Raw genomic sequence first — 16100 nt, 5'->3', positions numbered from 1 at the left:
GATATCAAATCATTGCTGATATTACAATTTATTACATAAACTATAACGCCCACCTTCATATTTGATTACACAGATCTTCAGTTTTGGGAGCTGACTGTTTCAGAGATGAAATGTGCTGTTTCTGGTACATTCTGACGTGTTGAATTCAAATATGACCATTAAATCCCTTGATTGGCTCCTGTTTTCCGGATATTTTCATATTTAGTAGATACATATTAAGTCAGTGTATATATATTTCATATCATATTAAAATTGAATAATAAAGACAAAATGTGCTAAAACACTAATTCAACATGATGTGAAAATACTACAGTAATCGTGCAAGTTACACAGTCGTTCAAGTTCAGTTCGACGTTTCTTCGCTTACCTCTTGAAGCTTTAGAGCAGAGCATCCCTCGTCACTCTCCAGCAGCAGTCTGCTGGCATTGATGGACTCCACTTGCCCTGATATCGCTTCTCTATTGTTGCAATATCCTGGTGGGACAGCTCACCATGCATGTCACTCATTGCTCCAGAGCTTGGTGGGAAAAAATCCAGGTGAGAATGTAGAAAGTGTACTTTCAGCAACGTGTTGCAGCCTAGGCTTCTGTACGTTTCGAGCAGGTTTTCCACCAATTCCTTCTAGTCGTCCGCCTTCATGTTCCCAAGAATGTTCGTTGTAATTCTTTCGAAAGCCTTCCCTGCCAGCTATCCTTGCCTCGTAGAACTTGGTGGAACTCATCATTTCCGATAAGTTCACGAATTTGCAGGTAAACAAACACACCTTCTTTTATTTTCGTTTCACTTAGCTTCAAAAATTTTTCGAGGAGGTACTTGAAGGCTGACATAGTTTTGTCCATCGCCTTAACAAAGTTCTTCATCAGACCCACCTTGATGTGTAAGGGCGGCAAGAGAAACTTCCTCGAGTAAACGAGTGGGGGATGCTGAACGTTTACTGCCTTGGTTCCAACGATTGTCGAAGCTGCCAGTCTCGCTTAATGTAGTGCGATTCTTCTGCTCGGCTCTCCCATTCACAGAGAAAACAGCAGTACTTGGTGTATGCGGTCTGAAGACCTAGCAAGAGAGCAACAACCTTCAAATTGCCACGGAAGTGCCATTGATGTGAGTCGTATTTTATGCATCTCAGGATTTGCTCCATGTTATCGTAGGTTTCCTTCTTATGTGCCGCATGGCCAACTGGAATTGTAGGCAATGTGTTGCTGTTATGTAGCAAACGGCTTTGAGGCTGGTCTTTGATGAATCAATGAACAGCCTCCACTCAGAAGACTCATAAGCGATGTTGAGAGACATCATCAATCCATTGCTGTCCTTCCAGGCCACAAGTTCTCCTTCCATGAAGAAGAATCGAACGAGGTATCTTCAGAGGCCACGAAACGTGGAAATCCGAACTTCAGTCGCCAATAGATTCCACTGCTGTAGCCTTGACCCATGAAAATCTGCTTTATTCTTAGGCAATTCCAAATCTCTGACGAGATCGTTGAATCTGGTCTGCGTTATGAGCTGTGGCTCGAAAAGAACATGTGACGCAAAATCTGGGCCATGTGATGTAGGATGCTCAAGAACGCAGCTTTTAGCATCTTCCTCTTCCTCACCTGACCACAGTGTGATTGCTTCTGGAGCCACAGGAAATGGCAGAGCATCTCCATGGGGCACCGGTCGTATGGCAGATGGAATGTTGAGATACTGCACAGTCCACTTCTTTTTCCTTGACACACTTGCAAGTGGAGGCACCATGCAGAAGTAACAGTCGCTGATGTGATCTGTTTCTTCCCTCTAGACCATCGGCACTGCGAACGGCATGGATTTTTTCTCATTCTGCCACGACAGAGGTTTGTTGCACAGGTGTTGCAGCATATGTGCGGGGCCGAGGTCTTGTCCTGATCGCTGTTTTTGCAGCCAAAATAGAGGTGGTAGGCCTTATTGATCATGGCGGTTATTCTGCACTTTTGTGAAAGAAAAGTAACCTCACCACAAACGTAGCATAAGTTGTCGACGTTGTTCACACAATTACAAGGCATTTCCACCATACCTGCAAATACAGAACACACGTTTTTATTAGTGAATAGTGACTTGTTTATAGGTGATTAATGTGAGTTTGTATGTGACTTAAGTGATTTTATAGGTGAGTCAGTATCAGATATTGTCTTTTGATCATATCAATCATTCAGATCACACATACTTTTTTTAAATCGAGCTCGTTCTCTCGTAGTCCTTACACAGTAGCTCAGCTGCATATTCGTGTTATTTATTATATTCTGTGATATCTTGAAAACTAGAGCCAATCAAGATTTTTGGATAGCAGTCTCGTTTTCAGTGACCCCAAATTAGTCAAGTACGACTGACTTCGTTTCAGAAGTATTTTGACTGTAGACCAGTGGTTATTATATGCAGTATTAATGCTATTACGGATTAAATAATCAAGCAATTTTAAAAGCACTTAGGCAGAATACAATGGATGTTGATTTGACCACCCTTTTGTTTACATATAAACTCACTGCAGCCCAGAAGTAGTACTCACCAGGATCACCACGTGAGCCCATACTCCAACGCCAAGCCCCGAGAAATGACGCTGGTTCAAAGAAAACACTATAATGGTAACATTAATCAAAGGACACATGCATTACTGGATTCGGGAAGCAGAGATACCTCTGCTTAAAATGCTTAAAGAACGGAGTGTATAGTGGGAGGCCGAGGTATCTCACTTCAGCAAACTCTTGGTAAAGAAGGACGCAATAGATGAAATTGCTACTGCCTTTTCAGACGAAAACACAGATTTACAGAGTCAGCAAAGAATTTGCTACTCATTTTTTGCTGTTATACAATAGCTGTTTTAATACAGTAGACTGGGGAAAAGAGGAAAAATGGCGAAAGCAAAATTCTTCCCTCCTTTTTTTACCTTTTAATGCCAACACCTTGCACAGAGACCAGTGACAAGCATAGGATTTTGTGTGTGTGTGTGTGTGTGTGTGTGTGTGAAACTGTAGGAGAGCTCCCAGTCATGTAAATGTTACATATCTATCTATCTATCTATCTATATTGTTAAGAAGCGATATTTGCCAGTTATGTAGGCGAGCTGCTTCTCGACGTTTCCCGATGTTTACGTCGAGTCAGAGTTGCCAGTTTGCTGCCGTTTGTGAAAGTTGTTGTTTCGTAAGTTATGCAATAATTTTTGTGCTCTTTTTCTTTAAAATGTTTCATTTATGTCATTGCTTGTTAAATTACATAATTCAGTTTAAGTTTATATTGCAGAATAATTTACAGTGATATGTATTGTAAGAAAACTCTGCCATGTGTTGAATGTCTCAGAATTGGTAACAATTGTTGTTAGGGGCAGGTACAGGACCAGCACATCCTAGAATATTGGAAAAGCAAGGAAGGGTATATAAGGATGGGGAAGATATTAAAGCAAGATCAGCCGGTTTTCAGTTCAGTTTGAGTGTCAGTGCAATGTCAGTATAGTTTGTATATTTTCGTTATTTGTGAAAATGGTGAAGCGTCGTCAAGCATTAAGTGTAACTGCAGTTAGTAAAGTTTGTATAGCTCCAGTGCTTGTGAGAATAGTGAAGTAGAGTTGGAAAGCATTAAGTGTAATTACTTGAAAAATAAAGACAGTGAACTTAAGAACCGAGTGTTTATTTACGACGCCTGAGCTGATCCTGTGTACTATACACCTAAAGGTTGACCATAGGAAGAACAACTCACTGGGCAACGTCCTTCCTGTACTGTACTACTGCTGTTGGAGCCTGTGGCCGTGTGGGGTGTGGACATAACAATAATTATATATATATATATATATATATATATATATATATATATATATATATATCACAGAGAACTGAAACCTAATCACTGTGGCAGATTGAAAAATTGGTGGAGTGTGCATTTTCAACTTACTAAATATATGACCTTATCTCTTACATACTAGTCGTGGCAGATGGTAACCGGCCTTGTCGAACATTCCAACTGAATATAGGCTGTAAGGTCAGTTTGTCACTAATGGTTTCGTTCATTCTAAGGTAGGTGAATATGACAATCTAACCAAATTAAAGCAAATGTAACTTAACCGAACTCGGACACGAATGTGTTTCTGGTCCGAATCGACTTATTGCCCTGTGTAGGACGCCAACGTTGTTGTCACTTAACCTGTCTTTTTGTTCCTAGTAACATAACGCTATGAAACATTGTTTTTCTTTGTTTATGGCAAATAATCGCTAATTTCGTGTTACATAGATCGCGTGTGACATGTAATGAGCTTGCATTCATTCAGGACTTTTGGTCTTGCAGGGTTACGCAATCTGACCCTAAATCATCATCATCATCATCTGGTCCTCCTTTCCCACCCAAGGACTGGGTGAGGATGAGCAACGTCCAGACAGCTCAAGCTTGCCCAGTTCAATGGGCCACGCTTCCATTCAATCATCGTTTAGTCCCATGGAATCCTTGCTTCATCAAATAGGCCAAAAAAAATGTCACCGCGTTCTGTAGTTTCACTTACACCTATCTGATAGAGTCAGTCCGATAGCTGTCACGTTAAAAAGAAGTGTCAAATCCCTAGTTATGTGGTTCTCCACACAAAGTTCATCCAGCCAGCTCGGTCTCCTGTCAGTCTCTTATCCTCACCATTAATAATTATCATAATTAAGCGCAACCTACTTTCTTCTAAACTTTTTCATTTATGATCAGGTTTGATTGAAGCTTTGCAGGGAGTTGTATCTTGAAATCATGCATTTTGGATGAAGAAAACTTATTATTTTTTGGTATTTTATGAATTCCATTTTGTAGTGTTTGGGTAAATTTCGGTGTTTTCATATCTGCATTTTTTTGTGATAGGAAGCGTTAGGAAAAACACATTGAGGTGGTTTGGCCATGTGGAGAGGATGGAGAGTGAGAGACTGACGAAGAGAGTGTATGTGAGAGGTGGAGGAAGGGGGGCAGAGGGAGGGGGAGGCCAAGTATGAGATAGAGGGATGGAGTGAAGAGGTATATGAGTCAGGGGGTGTGTGAGCTGGGAGCAGGGCATTGAAATGGCGGGGGACAGGGTGACATGGAGGTAATTTGTTTGTGGCCATCTCTTACGGGATTAAGGAGTCTGGGAATAGACAGATAGACATAGATTTTGTTTAGATGGCCTCGAGAGGTCGCAAGTATCAGGCAGACACGTTCCTTTATTTCTGCAGCCAGTTTATTAAGAACAGAGAAAAAAAAAGCACTCCGTGGAAGCCTCTGCTAGGTTGCGTGCTGCCTACAAAAATTACTTGGGCATGCTGGTAGGGGATCAAGATACCTTGGGCACCTCATGTCACCTGCGAGTACTGCAAAAAAAAAAAAAAAAAAAACTCTTGAAGGAAAACGGTTGATATACACTTTATTACAAATGTAATCAAAATGTGACTGTCAATTAAATATTTCACTCATATATATATATATGTATATATATATATATATATATATATATATATATATATATATATATATATATACTGAATATATAAATTGCAGTTTTATTTTGCTGTTTTGCAGGATGGTTCAGAGGGAAGAAGAGGGCCATCCCCAGAATTTGGCGGGAACCCACTGACAACCCGATAAACTGCTACTTCTGCAATGTGGACCCTTCCAAACATCAGACTGGCAAGAACGCACCTGCTGTGAAGTATCCAGACCTTCCTTTATCCATCATCTCCGTGCCATATTGGCTTGAGCTCCCCGCACCTACCTCTCTGCGGGAAGGGCAAACGTCGTCATCAGAAGGGAGCAGCAAGTCAAAGAACGAGGACGACGTTCCTGATCCAGATTACAATTTCCTTGATGGGGCTGAGGAGAGAAACCTGTACTACCTCAACCAACAAGATATCAACGACTTGATAAGAGATCTTGGTCTCACAAAGTCCAGTGCCGAGCTTCTGACATCTAGGTTCAATCACTGGAACTTTCTGGACAAAAGTGTGCTAGTCTTAGGTCAGAGGAAGCATCACCAAGCGTTCTCCAGCTTCTTCACCCTCCGAGATGGACTCTGCTATGTTACAACGTGAGTAATCTGTTCTTGACGACCGGGATCCCCTGCACCTCGTCACTGACGGCTCAACCAAAGGTATCAAAGGCGTGTTGCTCCACATGGGAAGCCGGTTTCCGTCTCTTCCCCAGGTACACTCAGTGCACGTCAGGGAGGAGCACAGCATCGTCAAGATTCTGCTGGAAGCCTTGAAGTGTGATGAGTATGGCTGGGAGTTCATCAGAGACTTCAAAATGGTGGCCTTCCTGATGGGTCTCCAGGGCGGTCTCACCAAGTTTCTCTGCAATATTTGTCTTTGAGACAGAAGGACACAATGGCCTGCTGCCACAGGCGGGACTGGCCACAGCGGACTGAATTCTCCGTGGAGAGGAGCAACATCAATTGGGAGCCACTGGTGGGCCCTCAGCAGATGTTGATGCTGCCACTGCATATCAAGTTGGGCCTTATGAAGCAATTCATAACAGCTCTAGATAAGGAGTCAGTAGTCTTCAAGTACCTCCAAGACTTGTTCCCTAAGCCGTCTGAGGCAAAGGTCAAAGTAGGTGTCTTTGTCAGACCATAGATAAAAAGATCCAGGAGTGCAAAGAATTCCCTAAGAAGCCCATTAGACTGGAGAAGGCAGCTTTGAACAGCTTTGTCACAGTGTTTCAGGGCTTTCTGGGCAACCACAGGGCCAAGAACTATATTTAGCTGGTCGAGACTATCTTAGGCTGCAGGATATCCCTCAAAGTCCATGTCCTCGACTTTCATCTCGAAAAATTCGAGAACATGGGAACGTACTCAGAGGAGCAAGGCAAGCGCTTCCACCTGGATATACTGGAGGTTGAACGCCGCTACCGAGGATAGTATAACAAGTACATGATGGGAGACTACATTTGGGGGCTGATTCGTGAAAGTGACGGTACACGTAAATCTCGAAATGCTAGTCATTTTCAAATCTGTGTCATAATTTTTATGTGAATACATGTAAACTTAGATTCATTCGAAGTACATTTCTGAGTTTTATTTTACGAATACAACTAAGGAAAACTGCCATTTTTCTCATTCGAAACAGGCAAATTTCGAAATTCAGCAGGAAAATCAAGCATAACCTGGCCTAAATGTGAATGTAATGAGTTTGTCCTCTTTGACATAAACAAATTGTTGATGCACATTTTATGTCATGGTTTTCATTTCTTTGATCAGGCAAAATGTATGCTGAGAACCATTTGCTACTGATTGTACTGTGGCAATCATTTGTTGTTGTTGTTGTTGTTGTTGTTGTAGTTTCAGAAGGTGGCAACCATCATCAACTCACTTCATGTAGTGCTACCTACTCGTACTTCTTCCTTCACCTTTATCATTCTTTTTCTTAATTAATTCATCTTTCCTGTTACTTTTTATTACTCTTCTTTCTTTTTCAGGTGACTTTACATTAAATGACAAATCTAATGGTTTCATGTATCCCATTGAACCATTTATAACCCTGGGTGGTACCCATAGAACCAACTCGTACATGTTCTCGTGTCAGCAAGTGGATTGACGGAGAGTTAGTGTCCCTTCCCGCAAAACAATTAACTCAAAGACAAACAGCCACCCCATACGGGATTATGGCGTCTGGCTATAGATAGATACCTAGTCAGAAGATCCCCAGACAAAACTGAAAAATATAAGGACAAATTCATGGACCTGTACTGGAAGATTCAAGAGGCAAACAGTGGTTCAGAGGGAAAGGTTCCTACAAAATTACCATTGAGAGTGCCATGCTTCCCGTAGAATCTATGGCAGGTGTGAGCAATGTCTCTGGAACCTCACATATTCATTCTTAAAAAAAAAAAAGTTAAAAATATATAGCTATTATGTACAAGAATCTGTTGAATCCTAACTCCACTTTTCATTAGCTGGAATATAAGGCACTGATGATGATGATGATAATGATGAGGAGAAGGACGAGGAGGAATTTACATACGATATAATATGACAATAAAGCCAAACAGTAACAGGACAACAAACAAGTCAAGCAATCATCAAATGGCCTTGAATCAAAGCCAGTTACCACACCACCCAACATCACTAATTTTGTCTGATAGCAGTAGTAGGGAAAACGAGGGGATGAGCACGCCCTTGACCGATGGGGGACATGCTCATCCCCTCGTTTTCTCTACTACTCTGGCAGGGCCATCCCGTCTCTTCGGTCAGGGTGGGCCAGTTTTAGTACTGCTCTGAGTGCGTAGAGGTTATTTATTGATTGTGGGTACTGCTCAGGCGGAGATGGGAGTGAGGATATTTCAGTTCACTGGCGGTATATCGCGGAAGGTATTGTATATAACGCTGCCGATTGACAGCGTCATTGGACTATATTCACAAGAGGACGTGAGTCTAAGCCCAGGTGGTGAGGTAAGGAGAGCTTAGGGCATTATGATGCTGTGACGATAGACGATGTTGGATCAGGTGAAGTTATTCCAAAGTGACATGATGATAGGCATATGAGCCTGAGTCTTTGAGTTCATGGTAGGTTAACTCAGAATTGCGGCTATCTTTAATAACTTTAACGTGAGTTAGGTCAGAGGATTGGTCAACCACCTGGCACTACTCGGCAAGAATTTCAGTTAAGAGACAAAAAAGGTATCCAATGCAATATGGTGAAGCTGATTTCCAATATGATGTTCATTTTACTCTGGCACGTACGATTTTTCAGAACTCATTGCCCTCACACGCATCTCTACAGTGCAGTGGTACTTCATTTCATCGCTTTATTTGTGCTCGTTTTATATATATATATATATATATATATATATATATATATATATATATATATATATATATATATATATATATATATATATACAGATTTTGGTAATCATAGGGGCATTTGTCATCTTAGTGTAACAGGAAAAGTATGTGGTAGGATGCTTATTGACCAAGTTAGGGAAATAGCTGAGGAATTAACTGCATAACAACAGGGAAGATTTTGGAGGGGAAGAGGTTGTGTAAATCGCCCACATTTGTTGTTCAACTTTAAATATGACCCACACAATCCTTGAGCCGACAGATCCATACTCTCCTATATTCTCCTTCCATCTCTTGTACACAAAAACACAAACTCCTTTTGCCCTCTTATTCTCACCTACTCCCGCACATATTACCAATCCATAATCCCATTCTCTCACAGTGTCACATTGCCATTTTGTTTCAGTTATTCCGCATACGTCCAATTTTGCATCCTCAAGCAACTGGACAATCTCTCTCTTTCACCTCATCATTCTCACCCCTTACATTCCATGTCGTAACTCATACCATGTCCTTTGCTCGGTCTTTAGTTGTCACCTGTTTGTCTATATATATATATATATATATATATATATATATATATATATATATATATATAGATAGATAGATAGATAGGTATACATACTGTATCTCTCTCTCTCTCTCTCTCTCTCTCTACAGTATATATATATATATATATATATATATATATATATATATATATATTGTTACGGAACAGAGAAAGATAACGTACACTTTAAGTGAGAATACTAAGAGTCACTACTGTCCTGTAAAGTTCCAGGTTCAAAACAAAAGAGTTAGGTAAAATTACAAGTTAAAGTTTAATGCTCAAACTAACAACAAAACATTCAGAACTCATAAGGATAATGTAATGGCAAATAAACAGGTTAAATATATGGTTAACTGCAATAGCCTCTATTAACACGAAATTAGCAAGAGTAAATTTATCTAAGTCAGCCCTGATAAAATGAAAATACACCAGGTAATGCTCAGTTAATGCAAGATAAATTATTACAGATACAAACTATTATCAAAAATGACTGACATAAAACCCAACATTAATCAAAAAACCTCACTAGGCCCAAGAATCAACCCTATGCTACACAGTACAAGAAAAAATACAACAGTTATACTCAAATTACACACAGCTGCTAGATGTTTGGAGATTTCTTGAGCACTCACAATAATAATAGCTGTACAGGGGAGGACAGAGATGTGAACAAAATGAGGAGCAGATCTAAGTGGCAATGATGCAGAGACTGAGCTCATTATATAGGGGCCGGCAGAGCTTGATACAACTTGTAAGAAGGACGGGCAAATGAAGCCATGAGGACAAAGAGTTGGCAATCCTGCTCTGAACTCCAGAAATGACGACTTACTCTACTATAACGGTAGAAGAGGGGAACTGAGGCAGAACACGCTCGTGATCAAACATGCAGCATACTGTGCGTTAAAATTACACAAAGGATGATGAAATCATAGGCTATGTAACACCTCCCCACAAAGAAAAAGAAATTTACAAAGGAAATTTCTTATTACTCTAAAACAATCTGTCTAAAGTCTAGATAAGCAATCTGCAATAACATTTGCTTTCCCCTTGACATGTTGTATGTCTAATGAATACTCCTGAAGAAGTAGACTCCATCTTGTCAATCTCTGATTTTTATCTTTAAACTTACTAAGGAATTTCAGTGGGTTATGATCGGTATAAATGACTATGGGGTCAAAACCAGAACACAAATAAAATGAAAACTGCTGTAAACCCAAAATCAAGGCCAAAAGCTCTTTCTCAATAGTGGAGTAGTTCTTTTGAGGTGGAGTGAACTTCTTACTGTAATAAGATACAGGATGTTCAATACCCTGATCATCCTCTTGCAGCAAAACAGCCCCAGCTCCTGTAACACTTGCATCAACAGCCATCTTAAAAGGCTTAGCAAAATTTGGAGTAGCGAGCACTGGCTGACTTAATAGGATAGCTTTAAGTTTGTTGAAAGAGGATTCACAGTTATCGGTCCAGACAAATTTAACTCCCTTTTTCAGTAGGTCTGTAAGTGGTGATACAAGAATAGAAAAGTTAAGAACAAATCTCCTGTAATAACCTACCATTCCCAAAAATCTTTGTAGCTCTTTCCTACTTTTAGGTCTGGGAAGATCACTTATAACCTGAACCTTAGCTCCTGGTGGTGCAACATGTCCATCACCAATTACATACCCAAGGTACTGAACTTTAGCTTGACCAAACTCACACTTTGATAAATTAGGTACAAGATTAACCTGAACTAAACGCTCAAGAAATTTACTGACATGGCATAGGTGATCTTTCCAGTTGTCACTGAAGATTAATACATCATCAATATAAACAACACACCCTGCCAAACCCTCTGTTACAACATTCATGAGCTTCTGAAATGTGGCTGGTGCATTCTTCATACCATATGGCATTACTGAACATGCAAAAGTCTTTCCTAATGTTACAAAACATGAGATCTCCCTAGCACGTTCAGTCATAGGTACTTGCCAGTATCCCTTTAACAAATCAAACTTACTTATGTACCTAGCCTTTCCGATCTTGTCTATGCAATCTTCCACACGAGGGAGAGGGTAAGTGTCTGTTTTGGTTATCTGATTAACACGTCTGTAGTCAATGCAAAGCCGCTGTTACCCACCTGGCCTAGGGACCAGAGTGACAGGAGAACTCCACTCGCTCTGACAGGGCTCAATTATCTTGTGGTCCAACAGGTAGCCAAGCTCCTTCTGGATGAGAGGAACTTTCACTGGGTTCACACGGTAAGGAGGCAATTTAATTGGCTTTGCGTCTCCAACATCGACATCATGCATCAACACAGTGGTTCTTCCTGAAGTGGCACGGAACACTTGCGGGTACTCCTGCAGTAATGTCGAAAACTCCTGCCTTTCCTTGGGAGGTAGATGAGAAAGCTTAGTCTGGAGATCATTCATGATATCAGGATTCTTCCCCAAACTATCACTCAGGCTCATACTGCATGGGAGAGCTTCACTTGCAGACTCGGGTGGAACAGCTACAGTGCAGACTGGATTATTTTCATCCCGCCTGTGATATAACTTTAACATGTTGATGTGACATAGTTGCTTGTTCTTTCTACGATCTGGTGTGGCGATGACATAGTTGACATCACTGAGTTTCTTCTCCACGAAATAAGGGCAACTAAACTTGGCTTGAAGAGGTTGCCCATGAACTGGTAGCAGAATCAAAACCTGATCTCTTGGCTGAAAGTGGCGTAACCTGGACTTCTTATCATACCAAGTCTTCATCTTCTCCTGAGCAGCTCCTAAATTCTCTCTCACCAGCTGTAAAGCAGTGGACAGCTGTTCTTTGAACTTCATCACATACTCCAGCAGGTTGACGTCATCTTCCTCCGACAGCCAGCATTCCTTGAGTAACTTAAGGGGTCCTCTTACTTCATGGCCAAACAGTAGTTCAAAAGGTGAGAAGCCCAGTGATTCATTTGGAGATTCTCTTGCAGCAAACACAACGAATGGAAGACCTTTATCCCAGTCTTTCTGATGTTCCAAACAGTATTTCTTGATCATCGATTTGAGTGTTTGATGATATCTCTCCAACGCTCCTTGGGTCTGGGGATGGTAAGCTGAAGACGTGATCTGGGTGATGCCCAACTCTTTCAGAGACTGCTTGAAAACGTTTGACATGAAATTACTTCCCCGGTCTGACTGTACCTCCTTGGGCAGACCAAACTTTGTGAAGAACCCTAGCATTTCCTTAACCACGTTCTTTGCTGAGATATTTCTAAGTGGAATGGCTTCAGGATAACGAGTAGCCATATCAATCAGGGTCAACACATAAGAAAATCCTGAAGAAGTCTTAGGAAGAGGGCCCACAATATCCACCAATACACGGGTGAAAGGCGCCTCAAAAGGAGGAATGGGAACTAGAGGTGCAACCTTTTCGGTCTGATTACACTTCCCCACAACTTGACAGGTGTGACAAGACTTACAATACCAGGAAACATCCCTGAAGATACCTGGCCAGTAGAAGTGTTTCAAAATACGTGCCACAGTCTTCCTCACTCCAAGGTGTCCTGCCAAACTGGAATCATGAGCCACTCTAATGATATCCTGCCTACAAACACGAGGGATGACAACTTGATGTACAACCTCCCATTCACAGTCGGCTGATGCTGTTGGGGGTCTCCACTTCCTCATAAGTACTCCTGACTTTATATAATAACAAGTAGAAGCACCGGCTGACTCCTCTTCACTGTAAGCAGAGTTAGCTAGACCTTTCAACTCAGGGTCAGCAACCTGCAACTCAACCAACTCTTGACGAGACAAATTATCAACACTACGGGGTACTGCCTCATCTGGTGAGTGGTCCAAATTAGCAAGAAAAGTGTCAGCTAGGATAACATCATCATCATCATTATCCTCTAAATCACCAGTAACTTTAGACTTAGCCCTAGTGACAGCACATGCAGGGGACACATCAGGGACACCACAATCCTGGGCCGCAGCCACTGGCTCACTAGACAACTGAGGAGCTGGACACACCTGACTTTCCACCAATATCATTTCCAAGTAAGAAAGTTACACCTGACATTGGGAGTGTCTCAACCAACCCAACCATAACGGAACCATTAACAAAACCAGACTCCAAATTCACTCTGCACAGAGGGACAGAGAAGTAATTATTCCCTACACCTTGTAAGATTACAGTTTCATCAGAGGAATTAACATTAGAGCCTAGAACACTGGTCAGCATAAGGGATTGGCAAGCACCTGTATCACGATATATTTTAACTGATTTCCTGTCATAACTGTCCAGAGGACTGACAAAACCATCAGACAGGAAATTAGCACATGAACTCTTGAGAGTGTCACCCACGTTACTGCTCAAAAGAGGAGCTCCATCATGAGAATTTAAGTTACCCCTCAGAGCAGGTTCAGTTAACTCAGTTAAAGAATTCTGGGAACTCTCAAGAGTGGACACTAGACCAATTGACTGAATATTTAAAGACTCCTTTTTGTTCACATCACGCTGTCTCCTGAAACATCTTTCCGTAGTATGACCAAGCTTACTACAATAAGTACATTTACTTTTCTTAAATCTAGAGGTGAAGCTTGTATTTACTTCCTGAGAAACATCATCTTTATTCTCTTTCCTGTTACCTGTACTCTGAGTAGAGGCAACGTACTTACTCTCAGCTTTCCCTTTTTCTTTAGAATATCTTTTGTGAGTGAGAACATACTCATCAGCTAAAACTGCAGCATCAGACAAATTATCTATCCTTTTCTCATCAAGATATAGGCTTACATCCTTATAAATACACCTTTTGAAGTCCTACAGCAAAATCATCTGCTTAAATTTGTCAAAATCAGAATCCACATTCTTAGAATTTAACCACTGCTCTAACAGATCTTCTTTGATTTTTGCATACTCAACATGGGATTGCTTATCTTGCTTGTAAGTTGTCCTAAATTTTACTCTATAAGCTTCAGGAACAAGCTCATAGGCCTTAAGAATCAAGCTCTTAACTACATCACAATTATCAGATTGATCCTGAGGCAAAGATGCGTAAGTTACTTGAGCTTTACTGGTGAGAACAGTTTGAAGGAGTACTGGCCAATAATTTTTAGGCCAATTGAAACCTGTAGCTACCCTCTCAAACAACTGAAAATACTTTGTTAAATCAGATTCATTAAAAGGAGGGACAAGTTTAACATTTTTAGCCACATCAAAATCATCAGAGCTAGATGATCCAGCTCCACCTTGTTTCATGCGATACTCATGGTCTGCCTGAATCCTAGCAATTTCAACTTGTGCCTCAGCCTCTTTAGCACGGGCCTGAAATTCAGCCTCCTTAGCACTTGCTTGAAATTCAGCCTCCTGAATACGAGCCTGAGACTCAGCCTCCTTAGCACGTGCTTGAAATTCAGCCTCCTTAGCCTGAGCCTCCTGCAGGGCTAGCTGTAACTTAGCTAATTCAATCTGCGTTTGCTCATTTGGAGGAGTTACATTAAACAAGCTTTCATTAATCATGTCAACAATCTGATCTTTAGAATGATGAGAGCGAACAACAATTCCCAATTGTTGAGCAACAAGCTTAAGTTCATTCTTTGTTCTGTTTTCTACATCACACACTGTTTGCACATTTGACAAAAAATCTTTGGCTTCATCAAGTGTAGTAATAGTAGACATCATGAATAAGTAACAGTCACAAAATATCGAGCAATATCCTGATAAGAGGTCGCCAAATTTATGTTACGGAACAGAGAAAGATAACGTACACTTTAAGTGAGAATACTAAGAGTCACTACTGTCCCGTAAAGTTCCAGGTTCAAAACAAAAGAGTTAGGTAAAATTACAAGTTAAAGTTTAATGCTCAAACTAACAACAAAACATTCAGAACTCATAAGGATAATGTAATGGCACATAAACAGGTTAAATATATGGTTAACTGCAATAGCCTCTATTAACACGAAATTAGCAAGAGTAAATTTATCTAAGTCAGCCCTGATAAAATGAAAATACACCAGGTAATGCTCAGTTAATGCAAGATAAATTATTACAGATACAAACTATTATCAAAAATGACTGACATAAAACCCAACATTAATAAAAAAAACCTCACTAGGCCCCAAGAATCAACCCTATGCTACACAGTACAAGAAAAAATACAACAGTTATACTCAAATTACACACAGCTGCTAGATGTTTGGAGATTTCTTGAGCACTCACAATAATAATAGCTGTACAGGGGAGGACAGAGATGTGAACAAAATGAGGAGCAGATCTAAGTGGCAATGATGCAGAGACTGAGCTCATTATATAGGGGCCGGCAGAGCTTGATACAACTTGTAAGAAGGATGCGCAAATGAAGCTATGAGGACAAAGAGTTGGCAATCCTGCTCTGAACTCCAGAAATGACGACTTACTCTACTATAACGGTAGAAGGGGGGAACTGAGGCAGAGCACGCTCGTGATCAAACATGCAGCATACTGTGCGTTAAAATTACACAAAGGATGATGAAATCATAGGCTATGTAACAATATATATATATATATATATATATATTTATATATATATACAGTATATATATATATATATATATATATATATATATATATATATATATATTTATATATATATACAGTATATATATATATATATATATATATATATATATATATGTACTGTATATATATCTCATCTCATCAGCCGTTTGACTGTCCACCGCAGGACCGGCCTATCCCGACTGAAGTGGGGACGATACAGCCAATGTATCTCTACCAAGTGGAGTGCTTGTATGTGTAATTGTAGTGTTG

The 16100-nt window shown here is 40.5% G+C and overlaps 1 pseudogene; it reads left to right on the top strand.

The window, feature by feature from the left end:
• Positions 1 to 6323: 6323 nt before the first annotated feature.
• On the top strand, positions 6324 to 6872 carry LOC145405501 (uncharacterized; annotated as a pseudogene).
• The last annotated feature ends 9228 nt before the right edge of the window (positions 6873 to 16100 follow it).

Source organism: Coenobita brevimanus, chromosome 67, assembly GCF_032717465.1.
Source record: "Coenobita brevimanus isolate Jiangsu-jjx chromosome 67, ASM3271746v2, whole genome shotgun sequence".
In the NCBI taxonomy this organism is placed as follows: domain Eukaryota; kingdom Metazoa; phylum Arthropoda; class Malacostraca; order Decapoda; family Coenobitidae; genus Coenobita; species Coenobita brevimanus.
The sequence above is the reverse complement of the archived record's forward strand: the minus strand, read 5'-3'. Positions and strand labels throughout refer to the sequence as shown.